General features: G+C 35.9%; 1 protein-coding gene and 1 long non-coding RNA gene across 6 annotated transcripts in view; one reads left to right on the top strand and one right to left on the bottom strand.

Moving 5' to 3' along the window:
* Positions 1 to 16,300, bottom strand: part of abr (ABR activator of RhoGEF and GTPase) — a 282,138-nt gene that overhangs the window by 49,813 nt on the left and 216,025 nt on the right. The window lies entirely within an intron of this gene.
* LOC141385656 (uncharacterized) lies at positions 4,866 to 9,219 on the top strand. The gene is made up of 3 exons (XR_012406470.1): positions 4,866 to 5,975; positions 6,050 to 7,914; positions 8,011 to 9,219. It is a non-coding gene; the product is annotated as an uncharacterized lncRNA (long non-coding RNA).

Here is a 16,300-nt window from a genome sequence, read left to right as displayed (position 1 = left end):
TACATTAGTATTTAACGATGTACTTTAGTACAATTGTACTGCTGGTTGAATTGAAATTGTTAAAGTAAATGTGAATATGTACATGCTTTCCTTTTTCTTTGTTGTAGTTTAATAAAAAAGAAAGAAAGATATTGAGAAGAACAATCGCCAGTAAAGTCACTTAAGTTACCCAAACTGCTTTCTGCTGTTTCTACACTATTGGGAAAATACAATTGGTTGGGACAGAAAAATAATAATTATGCCTATAATTTGTAGTATTTTTATAGCAATTTAAACAACCCCATTCAATATTTACAACTAAAAACAAAAAGCTAGAGTTCTGACTGCATACACTCTGTGGAAGAATGACTGAGTGTGTGTCTAATGCTTGGCCCTACACAAAACAATCACAGATATATTTCAGCAGTTGATGTGTAACATGATAAATGTGCTGATTTGTATTATAACCGGTTACTGGTAATGCTTGATATATAAACATCATGTCTGTTGTCCTAAGATGCATTAATTATGCCAGGTTTCCACTTTTTTCTTGTGCTTGAATGTTAAAACGACCCTACTATGAATTGTCAGTTTTGCCAATTTGAGTTCGAGAGACCTGATCAGAATTTTTTTCCCGTTATAAATACTTTTTATGCAATGAAAGGATGAAACAATACCATGGATGTTAAATGTTCTTCATGGAACCACAGATACCAATTAAGAACCTTTATGTTTAAGGGTGTGAGAAATGAGAATGAACAAAGAGAGCTGAAACAACACGCAGATGTGTGTAATGGTGCTGAAGTGGAGGGTACAGTAGGAGGGGGCTGGTTTGGGGTGAGGTGTGTGTGTGTGTGTGTGTGTGAATGCGTGTACTAGATGTTCTTTGAGCTATCAATCACAGAGAAAAACCTCTGTATTCACGTATAGACTGCACTCATGATGTGAATTGTGCTGCTTGTTTAAACTACTTATTTAAAATGAGGAGACACAACACAATTCTTTAGTTTTTTTTTTGGGGACAACTTAATTATTTTATGTTCAATTCACTTACATTGGTAAATAAAACGAGTTAACTAGATTGATTCATGTTGGGACAACATGTAGGAATTGTGTGGAACCCAGCATTTTTTACAATGTATGTTTTATGGCTCTGTAATGCACACTGAATACCAAAGTATTCTAGACAGCTTCATACAAGAACAATTAAATATTACACACACAAAAAATGTATTACTTATAATTATACTTACAATATATCAATCTGTGCAACATGTTGAAATGCAGAACTTCATAACACATAGCACAAAGTAACGGGACAAGAATCTGCCATGGTACAAACACCATGTTTCTGTCGGTGAATCACAAAGATGCTGAATGGATGGTGGGGGTGGAGGAGGAATCAAGGACAGAGAGCGGGAACGGGCCTTTCATGTGAGGGTCTGACGTTTGGGCGTGTCCTGGGGGAACCGGGGGGGGCTTTGAGTGCATTAGCAGACCCCGCTTTCATGTGTAGAGTGTGCAGAGCCCCGTCCCACATCAAACCCACCCTAATGATGGCTTTAAGAACAAAAGCAGTGCCGCAGTTATCATGCATTACCTCTTTCTGCATGTGTGCGGGTGTGTGTGTGTGAGAGACACCTGAGGGCCAGGGAAAGTATTAGAGCACCTTGACAGATCTCTAGATGATGCAGGGCTGCCACAATGAAAGTGTGTGCGCTGTTATAACCGTTTTAACTAAATCAGTATTCGGAGCAGACTTCTTCTGATGGACTGTGAGAGGAAAACTGAAATCTAATAAGCGCTCTGATGCAAGCGTCATCAGATATGCAGTAATCATTTTACAGACTAACAATGACCTTAATGACAACAACAACAACAAAAACACAGACAGAATACACAGACTGCTCAACTGAAGACTTCAGACAAAGGCGGTTTTTCACAGTCTTTCTTTGAAATGTCACCGTTGCATCTATGTGTATGTGTGTGTGTGTGTGTGTGTGTGTGTGTGTGTGTGTGTGTGTGTGTGTGTGTGTGTGTGTTTCTGCTGAACTTGGCAGATTGGCCCACTTTTATCTCTTTTGAGCACCATGCTGATGATATTGTATCGTCTGATATTCTAAAATGATGATTAAGAATCCTAAGACGCCATTCGGGGATTCATGGTGAGTCTCATGAAGAAATATCTGGGTTATGTTTCAGTACAAAATCCAAGAAAGAAATTTTGAAGCTTTTAAAATAAAATCCTTTTACAGTACAGTAAAATTGATCATTGTAGATAACATTTATTACACTATGATGAAAATATGGGTCATATTTTAGGTTGAAGGAAACCTCCATAAATTAAAAATAAAAAACAGTATAAAGTTTGTTAGGAAATTTTTTGAGTAAACTGTAATTCATTTACCTTTCTCTTTTTAGTAGTAGTATTAATATTTATTTGCCAAATATAGAAGGCATCAAATTTGTCATAATTTTAAGAATGTACAATTTTTTATATACTTTTTTCCAAACGCCATTTAGAAGCTCACCTTCCGACTGATACATAGAGCTAAAGTAATGAAAGGAGACACTCTCACATTCTCCTGCTCTCAGAGGAAATCCAATAACCCTCAAGACTCTCAGTTTCCCCTTTTCTGAATACCAAAGAGGCAGGCAGAGGTAAACATCCTGCTGGAGGGACGGCGGTATGAATGAACAGAAAGAACAGATGAGCATTTGCATCGTACGGTCACTGCAACAGTAAGTGTGCCCAGCTGCCCTTTACAGTAAGCGGATGAGTATTCGCCACAGGGTTTCATGTCATGTCGGGCATCTATCAGACACTCTCTGGGGGAGTGTGCTGGTTCTGACACAGTGTTCCTCGACTTTAGTGACAGGTGTGAGTGCTGTGACCTATTTCCAGAGTTCAGAGATTGTTCAGAACTTAATAATTCAGTTTCACACCAAAGAACGTGCACAGGAACCGCCTGCCGCTATGAGACAGAGGGACAGAGAGAGATCCAGGATTTGCCCCAAAACTTACTGAGCTGCCCTGTGAAGATGTGTAAAGAAGTCACCGCAGGACACTCCATCACTTTTGCTTTCTAGTAGTTGTTCATGCGAGTACAGTTCAAAATTTTCCATTAAAAGCAGTTTTATGGAAATGCTAATGCAGGCAGGCAGGTGTGGCAGATCACATTACTATAGTGTGTGTCCCCTTTAGCAGTTGCTATGTTGAGAGTTCAGTTTACAGATGTTGCCTCAAATTGAATAACTACATTTCTAACAATGTAATTTTATCAATGTTAAGAGAATAATCTTAAAAATTAAGATGCTAACTTAGTGACATTAAAATATTCATATAAAGTTAGCTTATCAACATACTCATAAAGATTCCTTACTATTTTTCATCTTAGTTATATACTAAGCTTGCTAACAACTTAAGGTTTATTATGAAATTGCATTTAAACCAACGGGCTAAAAGATTAAGAAGTTAGTTTAACAATCTTAAAGACTACTCTTTTAGCTTAGCAACATGCAAATGGACTAATATTAAAGTTATTTGTTTAGCTACAGAGTAAATGAATAGTTATAAAAGTTGCTAGCTTTGCTACATCCAGCACTAAAGGATTAATGTTGAAAATGTCTATTTCAATCCAGAATATAAATTGTTGATTTGGAAAAATATCAACTTATTTTTCTTAAAAATTGCATTTTAGCTTAGCAACATGCTAACAAATTCATCCTAAAGATTGTTGTTAGTTTATAAACAAGCTCAAGAATTATGCTTAAAACAACTTTTTAATCTTAGTTACATGCCAACAGGGTAATCTTAAAGACTACTATTTTAGCTTAGCAACATGCTAACAGATTAATATTAAAGTTGTTTGTTTAGCTACAGACTAAATAAATAATATTAAAAGTTAGATAGCAAGCTTAGCAACATATAGTGCTAAAAGACTAATGTTGAAGATTGCATTGCTATCTTAACATGCTAAAATTAATTTGTTAGCTTAAAAACATAACAAAGGATTAACCCTAAAGTTTACATTTTAGCTTAGCAACATGCTAACAAATTCATCTTAAAGATTAAGTTGTTAGTTTAGAAACAAGCACAAGTATTATCCTTAAAATTACTTTTTTATCTTAGTTACATGCTAACAGAGTAAAAGACTGCTCTTTTAGCTTAGCAACTTGCTAACGAATTAATATTACAGTTGTTTGTTTAGCTACAGACTAAATGAATAACCTTAAAATTAAGGTTGCTAGCTTAGCTACATACAGCACTAAATGATTACTGTTGAAGATTTCTATTTCAATGCTAAAATTAAATTTCTAGTTTAGAAACATATCAACTTACTCTTAAAGATTGCATTTTAGCTACATGCTAGCAAATTGATCTCAACAATGCAGTTTGTTTAGAAACAAGCTCAAGAAATTAGCCTAAATGTAACTTTTTAATCTTAAATGTTAGTTACAAGCTAACAGAATAATGTTAAAGATTTAGCTGCTAGTTAAGCAACTTAAAAAAACATACATTTTAAAGATTATCTTCGTAACATGCTAATATATTTATCCAAATCATTAAGTTGTTAGCATAGCAGCGTGCTCAAGGGTTATCACTACAAATAAAACAGTTAACTTAAACGTGCTAAAGTGTTTAGCTGTTGGTTTAGCAACATGTTATTCTTGAACACAAGTTTGTCCGCTTAACAACTTGCTTAGCAAAACCATGCTAACATGATAAATAATAACAGCATATGATCTCTGTCAACGTTTTTGTTGGCAAAATTCAATTCCAGAAATTTAGCATAATCTGACTGACCTATAATATATATATATATATATATATATATATATATATATATATATATATATATATATATATATATATATATATATACATATCTTTATCAATGATGTATTTGCATTAGTTAAATACACAGGTTAGCATCCTTGTGAAACACTATGGATTGGTTTTCGCACCTGATGTTTTCTGGGATTGCCTTACCTAATACTGCCTTATCCAATAATGCAGCATATTACTGCTGATGTTTAACTCTTGGCAAAGCCTTCATAGCAGAAGCATGCAAATGATGCTTTGAATGCTGTCTAGTTAGGCAGCTGACTAGAACTAGAACAACTTACTAGGATTTTAAACAGAGCCTCCCACAGAAAGATACAGACAGAGAGTGATCATGATCTGCGATCATAGTGAGCAAACAGCTATTAGCATAACACAATCAATATGAAGCCTGAAAACACAAGCCATACATCCACATAATGAGCTTCTCCACGGAGCCGCTAACATCATTACAGCAGTGCTGAGGAGAGAGAACCATCCTTAGGCATGTTCCGCACATATAACATGGTTATATCAGCATGCTTATCTATCTCTCTCATATGAACACAGTTTAGTCAGGGTGTTGAACCATTACATTCAGGAGAGATTTCAATCACGACTGGTTGTGGTATTGTGAGGTAAAGTAAAAAGATGTGTCGATATTTACTATAATAATGTCTGGACGGCATGGCTTCTATGACCCACAGACGGCTTGACATTAACTTTTTTGATCATCAACCACTGTAGCTAGTAGTTTTCCACTTTTAATAGCCAATCGCCATTTTCATTAGCTACAATTTTGTTGTTGGGAAAATATAATTGATATGCATAAATTTGTCCTTGGCATTTAAAAAAACAAAACAAATAAACAGCAGGTTAAGAATGTGGTAAAATCTGAAAATGTGGTAAAAATCAGACGAGGGCTTTTCTTTTCTGGATTGCTTTTGAAATGTGTTGGCTGGGTTTAGAGACGGGGGAGGATGGGTCAGTTGATCATTCAAAATGTCTGTAAAAAATTCAGTCAACAGCGGCCGCGTCAAAACCTTCTCCACCAATCAGATTGGCACTTTTGTTCACATAAACAGAGCTGCTGAAGTTACAGTAGACAGCACTTGGAGGCGCTCAAGCGCAAAACTGTCAATGCGAGCGCACATGAAGAAGATTCCCAGAGGTGATATGAACATGGAGCTGCTTATTGCGCTGGCGAACAACAATCATTTCTTCATCGCTTCATCGCTATCCTAGACTATCCTAAGGGCATGTGCAGGATAAAATTTTTGAAGAGCTGGGGGGTGGGGGGTGTTGGGGGGGGGGGGGGGGGGGGGGGGGGGGGTTTGTTGTTGTCGCGCGCGTTCTGATCAGCGTTGTTGTCGCCGCGTACTGTAAAATGGGGGGGGGGGTTATGAGCGCGCATACTCGAGCGGTGTTTTCGCGCGCCTACTGAAGGGCGGTAGAGGGGGCAGGGTGTGTGTGTCGCAGGGCCATTTTTGATCATTTTGGAAGGGCACTTTCTATCCAAGACTAAAAAGGGCATGTGCACTGCACAGGTTGAGCCCTATGTGTGCACGTGCCTGCATCCATGCTTGTTCGAATAGTGAGTAACTTTAACATCAAGAGTGTCTTGTTCTTCTGTGTTATAAGCGGGTGTTAGAAGCTAAAGTTGTGAAGTGCCATCTAACGTCAAGGTGTAATTTTGCATACTCTTCTGCTTGACTCCAGTGAAAATCGTGAATCGGAAAAAACAGCTGAAGATAAACACAAACGAAAAGCGTCCCAGTGTGTACGAGCCTTAACACAGCCATAAATGAGGTTGGTGTCGTGATCTCGTTCCTGTCAAGTGTGCATGCGCATTAGCTGGGCAACCTGAAAATATGCAGAACTTGTTTGAATCAGACGTTCAGAAATGAAACTTATGAGACAGTTGTTGTTTAACTTTATTGGTGATTTGAAATATGTAACATAATCGTAAGCTTAGGGTTTTAAAGATGGCCGCCGAGTGCAATAACTTACCTTAAAGGGACTTTGTTATGACATAATAATTGTTGTTTTTTAAATTATAAAGGTTCACAAGTCTTCTAATGACCCGCGGTATCTCCTCCAAGGTCTTTCCCAAGAACACAGTTATGGTCAAAATATAATTGGCAGACCCTTTCCTTAAAACTACTTCTCTAATGCAATAACATCCAGTTGTGCACATACTCGACTTGTTATTATATTGTCGTTAGTCATGTTTAAGGCCAGCTTTTTTTCTCCACATCTCTCCAGTGTTCTTTACAAGTCTCTCTCAGCAGCCTTACATAATAGATGGCACAGTCAAACGCATTTGTGCCACCATACAACAGTGTATCAGTTAGGGTGTACGTGTCTGTTCTAGCACTAGTGTATGAAGATAAACTAACTTGAGCTGAAAAGTAGTGCGTGTGCGGATATAGTCTTTAAACCAAACATTGCATAACAGAGACTGAAAGTAAGTGGCTGCTAATCTCATTTTCGCACCGAGTTAGTGTCGCCCACCACACACCCCTACAGCATGGACAATGAGGCACAACAAATTTTTCATACTTTACTTCTCTTCCTTTTTTTAATCTCTTTCTACACTTCGCTTTGTATCAAATGGAGCATCTGTCAGCCTTCATACAAACCCCAACCCACAGCTTCATATATCCACGTCCCCTGCAGACTCATGCTTCAGCACTCATGGCTGCTATTATTGGGGAAGTGCAGGACAGATCGGGCACAGGAGGCCGCTCTCATAAACTCTTTCTAAATTACTGCTGTCTGTCGGCATTAGAAAAAGCAGTTAGTCTGCTTAAATGCTGCATCTTGAGGTGATGTGAGACTCTTCATTAATTCTGGAAAGTTTACCGAACAAAATCCGGTAATGGATTGCATTCAAACAATAATGTAAAGAAAACCAAACAACAACATTTGTGTAGCATATTTAAACACAATATAAATGAAGTCAAAGTGCTGTACAATGTACAAACAAATCTGAACAAAACTAAAGAATAAAACATTTTTAAGTCTAGACTTAAAGTAGATCTTTAAGAGCGGAGAACATTGCAAAGCTTGTCCACAGAAATCCCCCTTTGATTCAAAACTACACTATAGTACATCTAAAGCAGGTCACCTGAAGATCTACATGCCTTAGCAGGACAACATTACACAACAAATTTCATAAAGCTTTTGGTGGCAATGCCTTACAGAAGATTTTATTTTATTTTATTTTTTTAATGAAGCAAGTATCGCAGATATAGGTAAAACAGATAGAAAGAAACCAGTCAGAGGTAGGGAGTAACAATAATGCTTAGTAATTTATGATAGTAATAATGACAGTAAAAAGAAAGAAAGGACAACAGTAATAATAACTGACAATGATAATAAATCACAAGTACTACACCAACTATTACTACATCAAGTTACTTATATTACAACAACTACTGCTGCTACTACAGCCACAACCACGACTATTACCACTATAATGTCTACTAATACTGATACTACCACAACAATGACTACCACTTCTGATACTACTACAGCGTCTGCTACAACTAATACAACAACGTCTACTACTACTATTACCGCCATCACTGCTACTACAACATCTACATCAACGACATCTACTACTGGTACTACTACACCAACAACGACTACTACTACTACTGCTACAACGACACCTTTACTACTTCTGCTAGCACTATACCAACGACATCAACTACTACAGGTACTCATACTTTAATAATCACATTTACAATCGATACTACTACAATGACTACTACTACAACTACTACTGCTACAACACCAACAATGACTACAATGACACCTTTACTACTTCTGCTACCACTATACCAACGACATCAACTACTACAGGAACTACTACTTCAATAAATCACAATTACAATCGATACTACTACAATGACTACTACTACAACTACTACTACAACAACAACTACTGCAACCTTAATAATGATAATGGTATTAATACTAATGATAATAAAAAGATAACAGGAGGACAGGTCAGAACAGTAATAATAATAATGATAACAAAAGTAAAAGTAATACTATTAATGATAAAAGTGACTTACAGAAGATATTTAAAATAACGCCTAAATTTATCAGGTAGTCGATGAAGTGTCTCTTTTTTGAACCTGTTAAAATCTTGCGGTAGCAATCTGAACATCTTGCATTTGTGACAATGAGGGTAAAGGAAGACCAGAAACATAAATTACAAATTCCATATCCAATTCCATATTCCATAAAAAAGATGCTTCAACTTTGCAATAGATCTCTTCTATTAGAAGAAAACTTCTTGGAAAAACCTAAGTACTTACTAAGAGACAAAAATGTATCTTGTCGACATTAGTTAATCTAAAAATTTTCAATGCAACAAATGAAGCAGCAGTATCAAGCCTTAAGCAGGTCGCACACCAGAAGCGCCGCGACACGGCGCGTACATGACAGATTAAAGTATCGCACACCAGACGCGCACATTCGAATGATATTTAACATGAAACTAATCAGATGGCGCTCTGTGGCGCGGCTGAAAAATGAACTGCGTCCTGAGCCGTCGCCGGGCGCCGCCGACAGCCGTCGACTTGCGGCGCCGGTGTGTGTATCCTGATAGAAACCTATGATTAGAATTCTAAAATACATGCCGCTGCGCGGCGCGCCGCCGAGCGTCGCTTCTGGTGTGCGACCTGCTTTAGAGGTGTTGTTTGAGAATAGTCTGCGTAACAATAATATGAAATACTGCATTTTCGAAAAATATAGACTAAGGGAAGCATACAAAAGAGAAAACAACAAGAGTCCCAAAATTAATCCCTGGGGCACTCCATGCAAGAATGTTGCAACGAATAAGATAAATAAACAAATTAAAAAATTTAATTCAAAGAAAAAGTCCTTTTCTTAAGGTACAAGGCAAACCGAAACACTATTGTTTAAACTTCTTTTAAACAGTGCAATTAATTAGATTTATTTTGAAATATCAGTACTGCCAGAAATCATTCACAGATCTAAAACATAATACACATTTTATATATATTGGAAAAAACAATAACATTCAATTCTTATGATCACCAGCAATCTAGCGGCTGCAGATCATTGGTAAATACGCACCTTAACATGGACTACAATTCTGTTACAACAGAATTAACTACAAATCCCTTCATGCACTTTGTACACACACCTGTTCTGGTTGTCTGTTGATTACACACACACGCAAGCACTCACACACGCAAATAAACCTGGGAACTGCACAAAGACTGTTTACTAGGACTATTTATACAGCACAGACACACATACATCAGTTCTGAGTCTTGTTTATCTGTTTTTTGTAAGCATTTCTAAGTCTTATTTCTTGTCTAGCCTTCCACTGTTTTTGATTCGTGTTTTGTTTGTTGTTTATCCTGTACGCCTGCACCAATCTCTTGCCTGCTTTTGACCAGTCTCTTTGGATTGGATTTTTTTTTAAACAAATTTAAGTCAATTAATGTTTAAACAAAAAAAAAATTTAAATTAAGAATTGTGTTGATTCAGCTTCTTTTAAATAAGTACAAGGAGCAAAAATAATTTTTTGAGTGTATGAAGATGTACACAAATCTGTCAGGATGCCCTATAATCTCATCTATGACAAAGATAAAATAAAACTGACAATAAAAATAGCAGCAGAAAAAACTTGATTTTCGTATGTTCTAAACTACTGTAAATATGATAAGTGCTTGTACATGCAAAATTCTCATCCATACCATCATTGTGTCCTCTGGGTAATTGAGAAAGTCATGGCGGCTTGAGAAGTAATTTAGTAATTTGAAGAGGAAAAAAAAAAGAGTACAAACAGAGTGCACCCCAGTTGACCCCATACAGAGGTCACATCATGACCCCTGAGATGAAGTCCAGATCTGGAAAATAGAGCTTAGGATAGGAAATGGTCTGAACTGGCAATGGGAAGTTGAAAGGTGAAAGGTGAATGACTGTGTGTGTAGTCACAGGTTCACCGACAACACTAAAAGGCTAGAAATGTAAGTGGTTTTGCTGAAATTATGACTAAAAGCTAAAACTGACAAATTATTTTATATAAAAAAGCTGAGAATAATCGCATATATTTACATTAATTCAATAAAACATTTGAAGCCTCTTTCCCCCATTTTGACAAGATATTTTGTCAACTAAGATACAATGCTCCCCCACCATTAATGAGCTTTTACAGCAATTACAGCAAATGTTTTAGGTGTATTAATGTACAGTATGATGGGTATAACAACAAATGCAGCTTTAGAGTAGTCAAGCAGGCAAAGTTCAAACACTGACAGACGGTAGCATGTAGATGATCCAGAGAGGGGTCAATATAACAGCTGAAAGGTTGAGGCAGGCGACGAAACAAACACAAACAGAGAAACAAAAAAGGCTCAAAACACAGCTAGAATATACAAGTGACGCTTACATGATGTTCACTACAGTAATAAGACTCAGCAATGGATGTGTGTGTGAATGGTCTCTATAAAGTCCACGTTATCACTGGTGATAAACTGCAGTTGTGTCTATGTATTGAAGAGGTGAGCTGAAACTGGTGTGTGACTATAGGGCAAAATGAGATTTGTAGGCCCGTTCAGTGGCAGATGTGATCTGTATAGTGCCCTGTAGTGTATCTGGTGGAGAATTTACTTGGTGAAAGTGACAATTACAGTAAAAATGTATTCAAGTATTTCAAACTTTTTTTTTTTTTGGTTAACAAAGCTGTATATTAAGGAAAACCTATCTCCTATCAAGTGATGATAAAACAAGAACAAATGAAGAATCAATAAAAGGCATTTCATTTTAAAGGCTAATAAAGGCTTCATAATAAAAGGCTGTCATTTAGAGCTGAGGTACAGTTTTTGTTTTTATATATATAATATGGTCATATATTCCTAGTAAAAACAATAATCTTAGGGGTGTCAAATTTAAGTGAAAACCATCAAATATGCTGGTGGTGGCTGGCAACTTAAAAAAACAAAACAAAAGATTTATACTGTCAGCGAAAGAGTTCAGGAAAAAAAAATATGTTGTATTATTATATATAAATATTGAAGTGTCAAATGGTATTTGACCCCCCCCCCCCCCCCCACCCCCGAAAAAAAAAAAAAAAAAAAAAAACATTCTTTTAATGTAATAAAGTAAAAAATACATGAAAACTATTAATCAGTTTTTACAGCCATTAGTCATGTGAAGTATTATTTCTCACTTCACTATAAAAACATCTTTGGGGATGGTAAAGTTTCAGCCTGGACGTTGAAAATAAATCGAATAAGATAAGCAGTTGTGTGAGTGAAACGTGTGCCGAAATGACCTGGACTTTATCATGGAGTTCCTGAAGAATGACATAAGTCCAAAACAATGAGCTCACACAGTTAGCATGAAGGAATCATCTGGAAACCTGTTCTCAACACCAGCCAGAAATTATGTTGATGCTCATATCTACAATTCTTAGCAGCAGTCGAGGGGATTCAAAGATCTGACCAAAATGAAAGAAAGATTAATCAACAAACTTTTTATAACACACAATTTTTATATTTTATTTTATTTGGAGGTCTGACGAACATGTATTAGAGGCATTTTTAGTAAAATAGGAAAGCTTATATAACACATTGAAAAAGATTAAAGAACATAAAAAAGTCACTACAACAAACATTACTCAATACTGTATTTACATTTACTGCACCATTTATCTTGCTGTATATGTCTTTACAGTATTGCTTATCTTTATTGTAAAATGTACAGTCATTTTCACAATGCAACATCAAAATACAGTAATATACTGCATATATGTCCTACAGTAAAATACAGTTCATAATACATTTTAGTTTGCCAGTAACTTACTGTAAATTAATTACAGAAAAATATTTACAGCACTATTTACCTTGCTGTGTATGCATTTACAGTATTGTATATATTATATGTAAAATATATTCATCAGTCATTTTCACAATACAGTACCATACTGCACAACATATTACAGTTTAATACTGTGTAATTTACAAAAATCGTTAACAATGTACTTTATCTTATTTTAATAAAATAATCAGGGTTTAACTAAATTTAAGTTACACTAAACATTTTAGTCAGTTTGATTGAAATACATTTGAGATGACCATGAAAGTAATTTGATTCGATAAAAAAATTGAAGGCAGTTTAGAATGATTTAATAATTCATAAACAGACTAACAGCACAAATGTTTGAGGTCTAATCACAACAGCAATGATAACAACGAGTACAAATAAAAGCATAACTACATTAGCATAACTCTACCATATTATTATAACATCTTGTTTACTATAAGCGTTTGACGCAGTTATGAGTCCTGCTTTCTGAATGCTTGTACTAAACAAAGTAGGGTGGGTTTTGATTGGCTGTCAATGTTTTTACTGTTTATCAAAGTTTTAAGAGTTATTATAAAGATATCATTCTCTTTGCATATTTATTATTGCATTTTTTTCTTGTAATCTTTATTGTCTGGTATGGCACAAACTTATATAGCAAGTTAGCTCTACAGGTAAAAATGAAAAATAACGCATAAAACTGCAGTTTATCAATGACTTTTAAGTTTGTTTGGGTCGGTAAAAAATAAATAAATAAATCAATCAAGTATTTAGCTGCCAGTACATTTTATGTTGTGGTACAGCTTTATTTTTACAGTTTATGATTTCTTTAATAATATATTGAGTGTGTTTTAAAAATCCTTCAGCAGGATAGAGCTCCTCATAGTTCAGCCTCCACATCAAAGTTCCTGAAAGCAAAGAAGGTCAAGGTGCTCCAGGATTGGCCAGCCCAGTTACCAGACATAAACATTATTGAGCATGTCTGAGGTAAGTTGAAGGAGATGGCATTGCAGATGAATTCCATGAATCTGATGAACTCTGTGAGTCCTGCAAGAACTTGCCATTCCAGATGACTTTATTAGTTATTTAAGTCATTGCAGAGATGTATGGATGCAGTCCTCCAAGGTAATACACAATATTAATTCTGTTTCGACTGCACCATGACTTTATATTCTATAATAGACATTATTTCTTTTAAGTAACAAAACTTGTCTAAGCAAAGTCTGTCCTAAATAAATCAATAAAAATCAAGGCATGATCATATTTTATTTAGGTCTAGCATAATCTAGAGGCTTTTGCCTTTCATATAAGCCACTTCTAATGCCAAATGATCAACTACAAGTCAAAATGTTATTTGTTGTTCCTAAAACTTGGATAGGCAACACGACTATTTCCATGTAGAGTATATCAATAATCTTCACTGGTTTTTAATGTGCATTTACATGGCAACTGATATCTAAAATAACATTTTGACCTCACAACCATAAACTAAACTGGTTTTATAATAAACTCCTGTAAATGTGCTTTACTGAACATATACTGAACATATTATAACAAGATCAGTGCTGAATGTGAAAGCCTAAAGCAATATTTCTCGATATTATTGTTGAAGTCAGTGGATTTGTTACAAAACTTATGCTTTGATGTCTGCAGTACTGGAGCTTTAACAGGATGAGTTTAGTGATGCAACTTTTCAAAGACTGTAGGCAGTTTAGCAAGACACTAACTTGATTTTTAACTGCTTTGTTTTGATAGCAAAAACATTCTGCCAGAGAAGCCTTTATATCGATGCTTTTAAAAAACGCTAGTCAGACTAAACCACTGAAATCCTTTAAAAACCATCACTATAAAATCAGCTGCTACAAAAAGGATCCCAGACAGGCAGAGAAGTACAGATGGCCACACTGAAACAGATTTATATAACTCACAGCACTGCAAATGTTAATGTGAGCCAGTTTTACCATTCATTATTCAAAAACAGACCTTTACAAAAGCCTGTTATGTTGGCCTTTCTGTTCCACTCTCTTTCTGCCTCACAATATCTCAACACACACACACACACACATATAATTATTTTGCACTGATTCAGTACTGGTACCAAATAAGTAGCTTAAAAAAAAACCAACACTTTCACTTTAAAATGGGAACTCTCAACAAAATACACAGCAACTTTTTGTCATGCAATATTGCTAAGCGGCATTCCTCATTATTACTTTCCTATGAGGATGGGTGAGAACATAGCATCTGGATCGATTGCCCTGCATCTCACCTGGTTGTTCAATGACAACATCATTGAATGGCAACATTGTATAAAGAGTTGCCCCATGTATCATCACCTTTACATAGGGTTGACTGTACACAAAAACCAAACATAACTAAGAGCATGTTTTTCCCCTCCATATTCCTGGATAACAAGATGCAGGCGATATGCTGAAATATTAAGGTGTATTGATTTGTGTTTTGGTGACGCAGTGGCGCAAAAGGTAGTGCTGTCACCTCACAGCAAGAAGGTTGCTGGTTTGAGGCCTCAGCAGATGGTCAGATGGTCAGATGGTGTTTTTGTGAGGAGTTTGCATGTTCTCCCTGCGTTCGCGTGGGTTTCCTCCAGGTGCTCCGGTTTCCCCCACGGTCCAAAGACATGCGGTACAGGTGAATTGGGTCATCTAAATTGTCCGTAGTGTGTGTGTAAATGAGTGTATATCGATGTTTCGCAGAGATGGGTTGAAGCTAGAAAAACATTTGCTGGATAAGTTTGCAGTTCATTCTGTTGAGGTAACCTCAGATTAATAAAGGGACTCAGCCGAAAAGAAAATTAATAAATGATTGTGTTATTGGTTCTCTGTGGTCTGGCATACTCTATCTCAGAGAGTACAGTCAGTGGTTAAACAGACTGTATTGTGGTTCCTCCAGAGTGTTTATTTGGGTCTTGACCCATTTGGATCAGAGTTTCTGGGTGCAAAATGAGAGTAATGCAACCCTTCCAGCATTCAGCGGAACATATATTCATTTACAGAGCATCACATGAGAAAAAACATGACAAGCAGAACAAAAATCCTTTGATATCATATTGAACGGTCACAACTAACTTATTAATTAATAGCCAAGTTATATCTTAATACTTTGCCACTATTTTTCAAAACATTTATCAGAATAAATTTAACGCAAATGTATATTTTAACATTAAAGCAGACAATTCAATTGCATGTACAGGATTATACGCTAGGGATTTTTTCTAGATCTTGATCTTTCTTTCAAGGTGTCAGTGCAGAAATGAACAAAACAATAGGCCTTATACAAAATATAATAAGATTAAAATGTTTTCACCACATTTCTAAACATATTAGTTTTAATAACTAAATTCTAATGTCATGGCCAGTGGTGTAGTGGTTAGTGTGTTGACACATGCACTCCGGTGCTCATGGCGAATCGAGTTCGATTCCGCCTCACGGTCCTATGCTGACACTTTCCCTCGCTTTGCTCCCCATGCTCTCCTGTCAATTCTCTCTACTGTTCTATCGAATAAAGGTGAAAACCCCTTAAAAATAATTATGAAAAAAAATAATGATAATAACTCATTTCTAATCTAAAAAAACTGATTTATTTTATTTTTGCCATGATGACAAAACATATGACTAAATATTG

Source organism: Danio rerio, chromosome 5 (genome assembly GCF_049306965.1).
Source record: "Danio rerio strain Tuebingen ecotype United States chromosome 5, GRCz12tu, whole genome shotgun sequence".
Lineage (NCBI taxonomy): Eukaryota > Metazoa > Chordata > Actinopteri > Cypriniformes > Danionidae > Danio > Danio rerio.
This window is presented reverse-complemented; position numbering and strand designations above follow the sequence as displayed.